Below are 9,897 nucleotides of genomic sequence, written 5' to 3' on the forward strand. Positions count from 1 at the left end.
CGCATCAACGGCGGTGCTTTGCCGGTCGGTGTTTTTTGTCACCGAAGGGGTCCCCGAAGGGTGCCCCGTACACCCTTATAGAGCAGTGTTGTAACAATGCTTTAACAGTACATTTATTATGAATTTATGATAATTAGGGTTAGACTATATGCACATAGTACAAATTTCATTTCATCCTTATAGAGCAGTGTTGTAACAATGCCAAAACCTAACATTTGTTAGGATATTTACGATTGAAGAAACATGTACGGGGTCGATCTCCTTTCGTTAACTTCCACGACGACAATCAGAGTTGTTGCCTACAAAACAGAACACTATGATCACCCTCCAGTGTGAAAATATAGTTCGGTTTGTGTGGAGATCAGTTTAGAGAGAGAGAGGGAGAGAGAGAGAGAGAGAGAGGGAAAGTATTTATGACTATGTATTTATAGTGATTGTTGATTACGGTTTCCCTTTATTTAAGAGTTGTATTTACGTAGGGATTGTATCCGAGAAATAGGAGATCATGCAAATCTTCCTAATATTTGGGAGATTCGTTAGTTAACGATATCCATTCATTTAGAATAGAATCTTCTAGAATAACACGTGGGTTATTGAAAAGGTTTGGCTGATTCGAGTTAGGTGAATCGGGTCATACCTCGTCAACGGTCAAGTTATACATACACTAATGGTCATGTATGTATACCATCAAAGCGATCGCAATCGGTCGCTAGCTAGAGGCATTTAATTAATGACCATTTGACACAAAAAGGTTTGAAGCTATCTAAGCTTGTTTACGATATTTTTTTTTGTGACCGAAATCGTTTGCTACAGATTTTAGTGGTAGAAAAGTCCATCTTGAATTGGCGATCAGGTTTATTTTTATTCTTTTATAGAAAATCACAATGTTTTAAAAGCCGGTTCAAACCGGCCGGTTGAACCGATTAAATCACCTGGTAGTGGTACACCTGGTAGAACCGTCGGTACACCCTGTTAAACCGTTTCTGAGTCAAATCTGATATGGTATAAAAACCAGTTTTAAAACATCGGAAATCGCGACGAGGAATTTTGACTACCGATCTTATTTTTAATTTTCCTTATAAACATTTTGTAACCTATTTGAATCTGTCGCCAATTTTGCCAACTCCTTTTTTTTCAGCTGCAAATTATGGTAGCTAGCTAACCGTATACCTGTTAAATTTTATCTGATTTTTCTTAAAATGGGTGATTTTTTTTTTATTTTTTTTCTACAATTACCTATATATATTACCTATATATATTAAATTTAGAATGCAATGAATAGTAATATATATTAAATTTAGAATGCAATTAATATTAATTACCTATATATTTACCTATTACCTATATATTAAATTTAGAATGCAATGAATAGTAATATATATTAAATTTATATTAAATGAATAGTAATATATATTAAAGTGCTGGTTATGAATTTTGGTGTTGGAACTGCTTATGAATTTCGGAACTTGCTAATCCCCAGGTAGGTAACATGGCTCTTTATCGCTTAAAACAATATATTTTTTCCCAGATATCTTAGTCAAATAATTTTTCATGTTAAGACCTTTTCCAGTTAGAAGCTATGGAGAGAACATAGTTCAGAGGCTTTTGGAAATTAATGCAATGGAGCTGAAAGTGATCCGTGCCACCACGAGAAGGCTGACCAAAATGGTAATCTCCATAAAGATGGTTTTATTTTTATCTCCATTTTTTACTACCTTTAAAGATGGTTTTATTATTGTTAGAAAGAAAAAATGGTAATCTGGTTTATAGTTGGGGGACTTGGCCTCGGTCATCAAGATCACCAAATGGAACAAGCTATATATGAGTCATTTAAGTTTTGTGGATTTCATAACTTATGTTTATATACTGTAATGTTGTTTTCATTTTGATTCCTTATGAAACATGTCTGTATGTTTTTGTAATTCAACTTGATTGATGTTTTATAAGTTTTGAATGTCATAGGTTATAATGGTTAATGTCTAATGCCATTTAACATTCCCCGCTGCAACGCGGGGGGCTTTCCATCTAACTTTTGTGGACGTTGCGTCTTAATATGTATGCCTTGGCCGCAACGCGGCGGGGGTTCCATCTAGTATATATTAAATGAATAGTAATATATATTAAATGAATAGTAATATATATTTTAAATTTAGAATGCAATTAATATTATTAATATTATTATTACCTATAAGTAATTATTACCTATATATTAAATTTAGAATGCAATTAATATTATTAATTAATATTAACTAGTTGATTTTCCAATTGCCCGCGCGTTGCGGCGGGGACCCAATGACTGCAAAACGCGTGTCAGTAACGGCAGCAGATACCTAATATCAAACATAAATAAAAATGTCGTGAAAAGGATAGTCACTCCGTCCTAAAAAAATGATTTTAAATAACCTAATATATAATGATAGGACCCACACGTCCTACATTGCGGCGGGGACACAATGACTGCAAAACGCGTGTCAGTAACGGCAAGCAGATACCGAATATCAAAACATAAATGAAAATGTCGTGAAAAGGATAGTCACTCCATCCTAAAAAACAATTTTAAATAACCTAATATATAATAATAGGACCCACACGTCCTACACGTTGGAAATTCGGTTGTTTTCAGTTAAGTTATTACGGTGCTAACACGTTAAAATATGGATGAGCTCGGTACCGGTAACGGTACCGAAAGTACCGATCCGGAAAATCATCGAAATTAGGTACCGGCACCGAAAATGCTCAGTACAATACGGTATGGTATTTGAAGATAAAAATCAATAAATACAGGTATGGTGCTAAACCGGTGTCGAACTGAAAGTAACGATTCTGAAAATGCCAAAAGGTGGGTACCAAATTGGTATCGAAAATGATTTGGTACAGTAAATTTGGTACCGATACGATACCCACTACGTGAAAAAGGGGCTACGGCCACACTTTTGGCAAAACCGCCCAGCCACACTTTTATAAAAATGTGTGGCTAAAGGTTATTCATAACATTGTAAAACACCTTTAGCCACACATTTTATTATTAATGTGACCATTTATACCAGTTCAGAACCTTTAGCCACACTTTTAGAAAATAATGTAACATTTATTAGCCACAAATTGAATTGTGTGACCAAATGTTATCTATGGCCACATATTTTTGTTTCATGTGACAAAAAAACATGTATTTCACACCTTTAGCCACACTTTAAGAAAAAATTTGTGGCATATATTTGCTACACTATCAAAGTGTGGCTAAATATTATCTATGATCACATTATATATTTTTCTGTGACCAATAACATGTGTATTCAAAACCTTTAGCTACACTTTAAGAAAAAACTGTGACATTTATTAGTCACACAAAAAAAGTGTGGCCAAATTTGATCTACGGTTACTGAATTTGTTTCGCGTGACTAAACACAAAACTATTCCAAACCTTTAGCCACACATTAAGATAAAACATCCACATTAGAAAAGTGTGGCCAAATGTGTTCTACGACCACATTATATGTTTAATAATGTGGCTAAAATCTAATACATACGACCACATATATTATTTTATGTAACCAAATGTTAGACAATAGTCACACTTAAAATTACAAAATATAATGTGGTTTTACGTTAACATTCGTCACACAATCATCATTTTGTTTATTTTGTGTGATGAAATATTATCAAATATCATTAAAAAAATGTGTGACCGAATGTTAAACTTACTACATCTTTAAAAATTCCCCCCAAAATATTTAATTTCAAAACTTAAACTTCCACCTAAAATATTTCATACTAAAACTTCCCTCCAAAATATTTTATTCTAAAACTTAAACTTCCTCTCAAAATATTTCATCCTAGAACTTAAACTTCCCCCCAAAATATTTTATCCTAAAACTTAAACTTCCCCCCAAAATATTTCATCATAAAACTTGAACTTCCCCCCAAAATATTTCATCCTAAAACTTAAACTTCCCCCCAAAATATTTGATTCAAAACTTTTCACTCAAATAACATTCTTATTTAAAAAATTACATTATTTAATATTAAAAAACAAAAAAAAAATTACTAGATATTTAATAATTCAAACTATTATTAAATATTATATACTTTAAACCGTATTTGTTTTCTTCTAAATGAAATATTAATGTATCCATATTAATATGGTACCGGATTTCTCGTAGTTAATTGTTTTCAGTACTGGTAATTTCAGTTTGATACGATACCGATAGTTTTCCGAATTTTACTTTCATATAGCGTTGCGGTACGAGTACTGTACAGTACCATACCGAACATTTTTTGGTACCGGTACCTGTACCCAATTTGATTATTTCCGGTATCGGCATCTTCGGTACCGACATCGGTACCAGTACTAGTACCAAACTCATCCCTAATGGTATATGTGTTAATAGACCATATTGGGCTTTACTGGGTTACAATGGCCAATAATGGTCATAGATATGTTAATGAACCATATTGGATCACAATGGACAATAGTATATCACACATGTCTTAATGGACCATATTAGGCCTAAACGATAGTTGATCATACATGTCTTAATGGATCACAATACACAATATTATATCATATATGTGTTAATGGGCCATATTAGGCCTAAGTGGAACACAATGGCCAATAATGGATCGTATATGTCTTAATAGACCATCTTGGGCCTTAATGAATCATAATGGATGATCATACACGTCTTAATTGACCATATTGAGCCTTAATGGAGTATAATGGACAATAATGGATCGTATATGTATTAATGGACCATATTGGGCTTTGATATGTCACATTGGCCAATAGTGAATCATATATGTCTTAATGAACCATATTGGGCCTTAATGGATCACAAGGTCAATAGTAGATCAAATATCTTAATGGACTATATTAGGCCTTAATGGATCACAATGGCCAATAATCGATAATACATGTATTAATGGACCATATGGGCCTTACTAGAGCACGATGGTTAATTGTGGATCATTTATGTCTTAATGGACCACATTGGGCCTAAATGGATTACAGTGGCCAATATTGGATCGTACATGTCTTAATGGACCATATTGGGCCTTAATGGACCTCCATGGGCAATACTAGATCAAAAATGTATTAATGGGCCATATTGGGATTTAACGGATTACAATAAAAAATAGTAGATCATACATGCTTTACGATGGGGCCTTATTGGATTACAATGTACAATAATACATCATAGATGTCTTAATTGACCATATGTGGCCTTAACGGATCACAGTGGACAATAATAGATCATACATGTTTTAATGGACTATATTAGGCCTTAATGAATCACAATAGACAATAGTGGATCATTGACATTCAATGTCTTTTTCGGTTACCATGTGGAATTGAAATGCATCATTAATTAGCGTTTTTTGGTATGTAGCCAGAAAATGACAAATGAATAAAATTGGTGATGAGTGGGAGAAGTGGTGGGTAGCGGCAACAACAGTGGGCGGTGGTGGTGTTAATGATTGGTGAAAGAGGGAATGAAATAAAAAATAAAAATAAACAAGAGTGAATTAAATGATTTTGAGGTGTTTAGAGGGATTGGGATTTCTTGTGTAGTGGATGATTCCATTCTATCTACCAGCTAAACATTTTTTCCTGTTCACTCACAATAGTCTATTTTATTCTGACTCTCATTCTGAAATGCTAAAAACTTCATAAGAGTTATCATGGTTATGAGTCTAGTTTAGCTAAATGTATGGCTATGAGTCTAGTTTAGCTAAATTCATGATCAAAATAATGTTAATTATAACCAGTCCTTGTCAATCAGAGTCCTTTTGATAGAAATATATAAATCACAATATAATACATGATTGAAACCTTTGAGAAAATATATATAATATTTTCATTATTATAAACATTGTTATATACAATATATATAATTTTTGTTTAGTTAAAGGTAGTTAATCATGTTAATTACCAATACCTAACCCGAACCCGACCCATTAACATCCCTACCTACACTTATCATTTAATTTAATTAATTTAGATTTCCCCAAAACTGATATTCCCCTTCGTTCCACCCCCCAGCAAACCGTCCTCACATAAAACCCTAGGGTGCGAGTTTATTCAACCTGTATGTCATTGATCACCGTGTTCAACTTTATAAAACCCTAGGGTTCGAGTTTATTCAGAAGTTGTTTTCGTTGACAAAATTCGGCTATTTGAGGCTTGATTGTTCGATTAGAACCCCTAATTTAATGGTTGCGGTAATCCCCCGGTTCACGACGGTTGCGACGACGGCTCCGTCACCATGGAGTTCTGAATTCTCTCCACCGATGGTCTGTTGTTTTTCTGGCGTCGTATATTCACGAGCAGACTATGAACGCTCCATTGGATTAGTATCCGCTGGATACGGTGAGTTCTGTTGATGCATCTAACCGCTTTACGTTTTGTTGAATGCGTCAATCAATAGCATGTATAGGTTTCATCTGTTGATGCATCTAACCGCTTTACGTTTTGTTTTTCTGGCGTCGTATATTCACAAAACAGCCAACCTCAGGGACGAAAATGGCATTTTACTCTAATTTTTATTCTTAAAGTTCTGTGCATATGTATTCCCCGTCTATCTTCTGAGTAGATGTTGAAAGCAGCTTAGGTTACGTTAACTTAATTTTATTTTTATATATGATCAGGAACATTTGGAAAGGGAATTGGCTTCTGCAAGAGAAGAATCTGTTAAACTTTCTGAGAGATTGAAGGTTCATTTTTTTTTAACAAACTTTTCTAGGTGCTTTCTCAGTAATGTGTTGCTGGACTTGTATTCTGAATTCTATTTGCTTCAGTTAAATTGATGTTTTCTTGCTATATGTTTCATACTGCTATGCAGTAAATAACTGTTTGGAGAAAATATTGGTTAAATATAACATACATTTTTTACATCTTCACCAGGAGGCATTTCAAGAAGTGGAGACAGCAAAGAAGGAAAAGGAGGAATGTATGGAGAAACTTTCACAGACTGAAAGACTATTAGCAGAAGGTAAAGGGAGAGTAATGAAGTTAGAGGAAGACAACAATAAACTGCGTCGTGCTCTAGAGCAAAGCATGACTAGACTTAATAGAATGTCCAAGGACTCTGATTTTTCTGTTGACAGGTCAGTTTTTATAATTAGATATCTTTCTATCTACAGGCTAGTTCTGATGTACAGTTGAAGAAGGCAGCCTGTGGCTTGGACAAGCGGATGTACTGGTACGCCATTTCAATCATTGTATGTAGGTTCATCTGGTATTTTGTTTAATTATGAATTTGATTTTGATTATGATTATGTGTGCAGTGACTGCTGTAAAACGTCGATTTTTTACTTGCATAGAACCTGCCCTGAATGCCATTACGACCTCTGTCTTCAGTGTTGCCTGGAATTGCGTGATGGCAACCCGCAGATAAACAAACAATTGGGTGATTGTATTGTTCAGAAGAAGAAAGCAGTACCAGAAGAAGTTATAAATCATGATTTGAAGTCTCTAGAAGATGGCAGAATATCCTGTCCACCAGAAAGTATGGGTGGTTGTGGGCGTGGAATCTTACGGTTGGTGCATTTAAAGCCACTCAAATGGGTTCCAAATTTGTTGGAGAGTACATTAAAGCTCTTAAAGCATCACAAATTAGAGGAGGATATGAGAGAGATTCTTGTGGAATGGTGCACTTGTTCAGATTTTATAAAAAAAAAAAAAAAAAGTGACGCTATAATCAGTTACGTAAAGCTGCTTCTCGTGAAAATTCCAATGATAATTACTTGTATTGTCCACGTGCTGTGGACATTCTACCTGGAGATTTGAAGCATTTTCAGTGGCATTGGTCAAAAGGCCAGCCTGTCATAGTCAGTAATGCTCTAGAAACTACTCTCGGGTTGAGCTGGGAGCCCATGGTTATGTGGCGTGCTTTTCGACAGACCAAAAGGAACTAACTTTAGGGTGCACATCGTGCAAGCATGATTTACAGTTGCAATTGTCAAGGCAAACAGGGCATTGGTCAGCAAACATTTCCTCTGTCATGTTAGGGTACCTATCAACACACCACTATTAACAAACTAACTAACTAACTAACTAACTAACAACAACAACAACAATGAACTGGTGGTTGGGAGGGACGGGTGTCGTCAACGAGGTATCAATTAGTGCTCTATCTCAGTTTTTAAATCGCAAACTATGTTTATCAATTAGTGCTCTATTAATTACTTGCTTATTTTATTAAGTGTAGTTTAGGGGATTTGAAGCTTTATCTGATTCATAACCTGTTAGAAGAAAAAATTAGGTGAATTATCTGACTTTAGGATTACTTCTGATCTGTAAATTATATGCATACGGGAAGATTTTTGTACTGGATTATTTTGTTTAAAACTAAAAGATTAATCTTGATTTACCCCATGATTTAGGTTCAAAATCAGTGAAGTCTGATGATGTATCTGAGAAATCGACTTCACGAAAAAGGAAAAACCAGTATAGGGGCATCCGCCAGCGCCCGTGGGGCAAATGGGCTGCTGAGATCCGTGACTCGTGAAAGGGGGTCCGTGTGTGGCTTAGAACTTTCAATACTGTGGAGGAAGCTGCTAGAGCCTATGATGTTGAGGCGAGAAGGATCCGAGGCGATATGGAAAAGGTTAACATTCCTGATGTACCCATGAACACCAACCGCCAAAAGGTTAACCCGAAAGTGAACAAAAAGACCACTGCTGACTGTAACGGAACAGGTAGCATTACTGCATCAGTTTTTTTTATGTATAAACTAGTATTTTTTGCATTATAACAACAGTTAACAAACATTGATCAATTTGGTGTGTCGAAGAACTCCTTCATCAAGGCTTGTTCTATGGTTGATTATGATCTTGAGCTTCATCCTGTAATCAATTCCTTTTACAGTGGTACAACTGCTGTGACTATAATCCGCCAGGTATTTCAAAATTAAATGTAGATCTGTACTTGAAAGTTGAAAACTTTATTGGTCAAAATGAATAGGTTGACCTTTAAAGTCAAACTTAGACATCGTTTCGGTTTGAATTATGTTTTTTTTTTCCTCTGACAGGTCAAATGGGGTTGAAGTTGTTGAATGTGGTCTGAAGTCTAATCTTCACTCAAAGAACTTCTTAAATTATATTATTTAATAATTGATGCGTGTCAGTGTGTATATGTTTTTAGATGTTTAATTAAGCCCTTTTTACACTTTTAGCCAAGTTTTAAATTTATAAAACACGATATTCACTAACACTAAACACACATATGGGCAAGTGCACCCATCGTGGACGTAGTATAGTGTTGGTAAGATACCGAGGTCGTCCAAGGACACAAGAGCTTTTAATACCGGTTTATCCTCAACGTCTAATCAAATCAAAAGGTTAGAAAAAAAATGATTTAAACTAAGAAAAATAAAAACTAACTAAATGCTGAAAAATAAAATAAAATAAAAACAGATAGACAAGATGAATCACTTGGATCCGACACGTGTATTAGTATAACCTTTGATTATTTTCGCACTTTTGCACTTGTTTAAGAGATTATCTTAGTTATTGTAGTAGGCCCCTCTTTTGAAGGCGACGTTACTGTCACACCCCAACCAATGGCGGAAACATCGGGATGAGACGAAGTGTGAAGATTGCTAGAGACATCATAACGCTATTTGTGACAATATTTAGAAAATCCAAATTTCATTTCATTTCATAACTTCAAATAGTCAACATTACAAGAAATTCAAATACGACAAGTTTAACATAACAACATGATAACATAACAAAATTTTGATACAACATTTTAAACCCTAACGTCTATATGTGTATCTAGGCATCAACGCTACTTCATTTCATAGCCTCATCGTCCTCAACCTGTAACATGTTTAAAATAAAGTTCAATGCAAAAGCAAAGGCGAGTATACAAGTTTGGTACGTACATAGCATAAG

General features: G+C 34.8%; 2 long non-coding RNA genes across 2 annotated transcripts; both read left to right on the forward strand.

The window, feature by feature from the left end:
- The first annotated feature begins 1,418 nt into the window (after positions 1–1,418).
- LOC118487120 lies at positions 1,419–1,962 on the forward strand. Its single transcript, XR_004880333.1, has 3 exons — positions 1,419–1,480; positions 1,560–1,668; positions 1,743–1,962. It is a non-coding gene; the product is annotated as an uncharacterized LOC118487120 (long non-coding RNA).
- A 4,664-nt stretch (positions 1,963–6,626) lies between these two features.
- LOC110910708 lies at positions 6,627–7,018 on the forward strand. Its single transcript, XR_002576399.2, has 2 exons — positions 6,627–6,711; positions 6,902–7,018. It is a non-coding gene; the product is annotated as an uncharacterized LOC110910708 (long non-coding RNA).
- Positions 7,019–9,897: the final 2,879 nt, after the last annotated feature.

This window comes from Helianthus annuus, chromosome 15, assembly GCF_002127325.2.
Source record: "Helianthus annuus cultivar XRQ/B chromosome 15, HanXRQr2.0-SUNRISE, whole genome shotgun sequence".
In the NCBI taxonomy this organism is placed as follows: domain Eukaryota; kingdom Viridiplantae; phylum Streptophyta; class Magnoliopsida; order Asterales; family Asteraceae; genus Helianthus; species Helianthus annuus.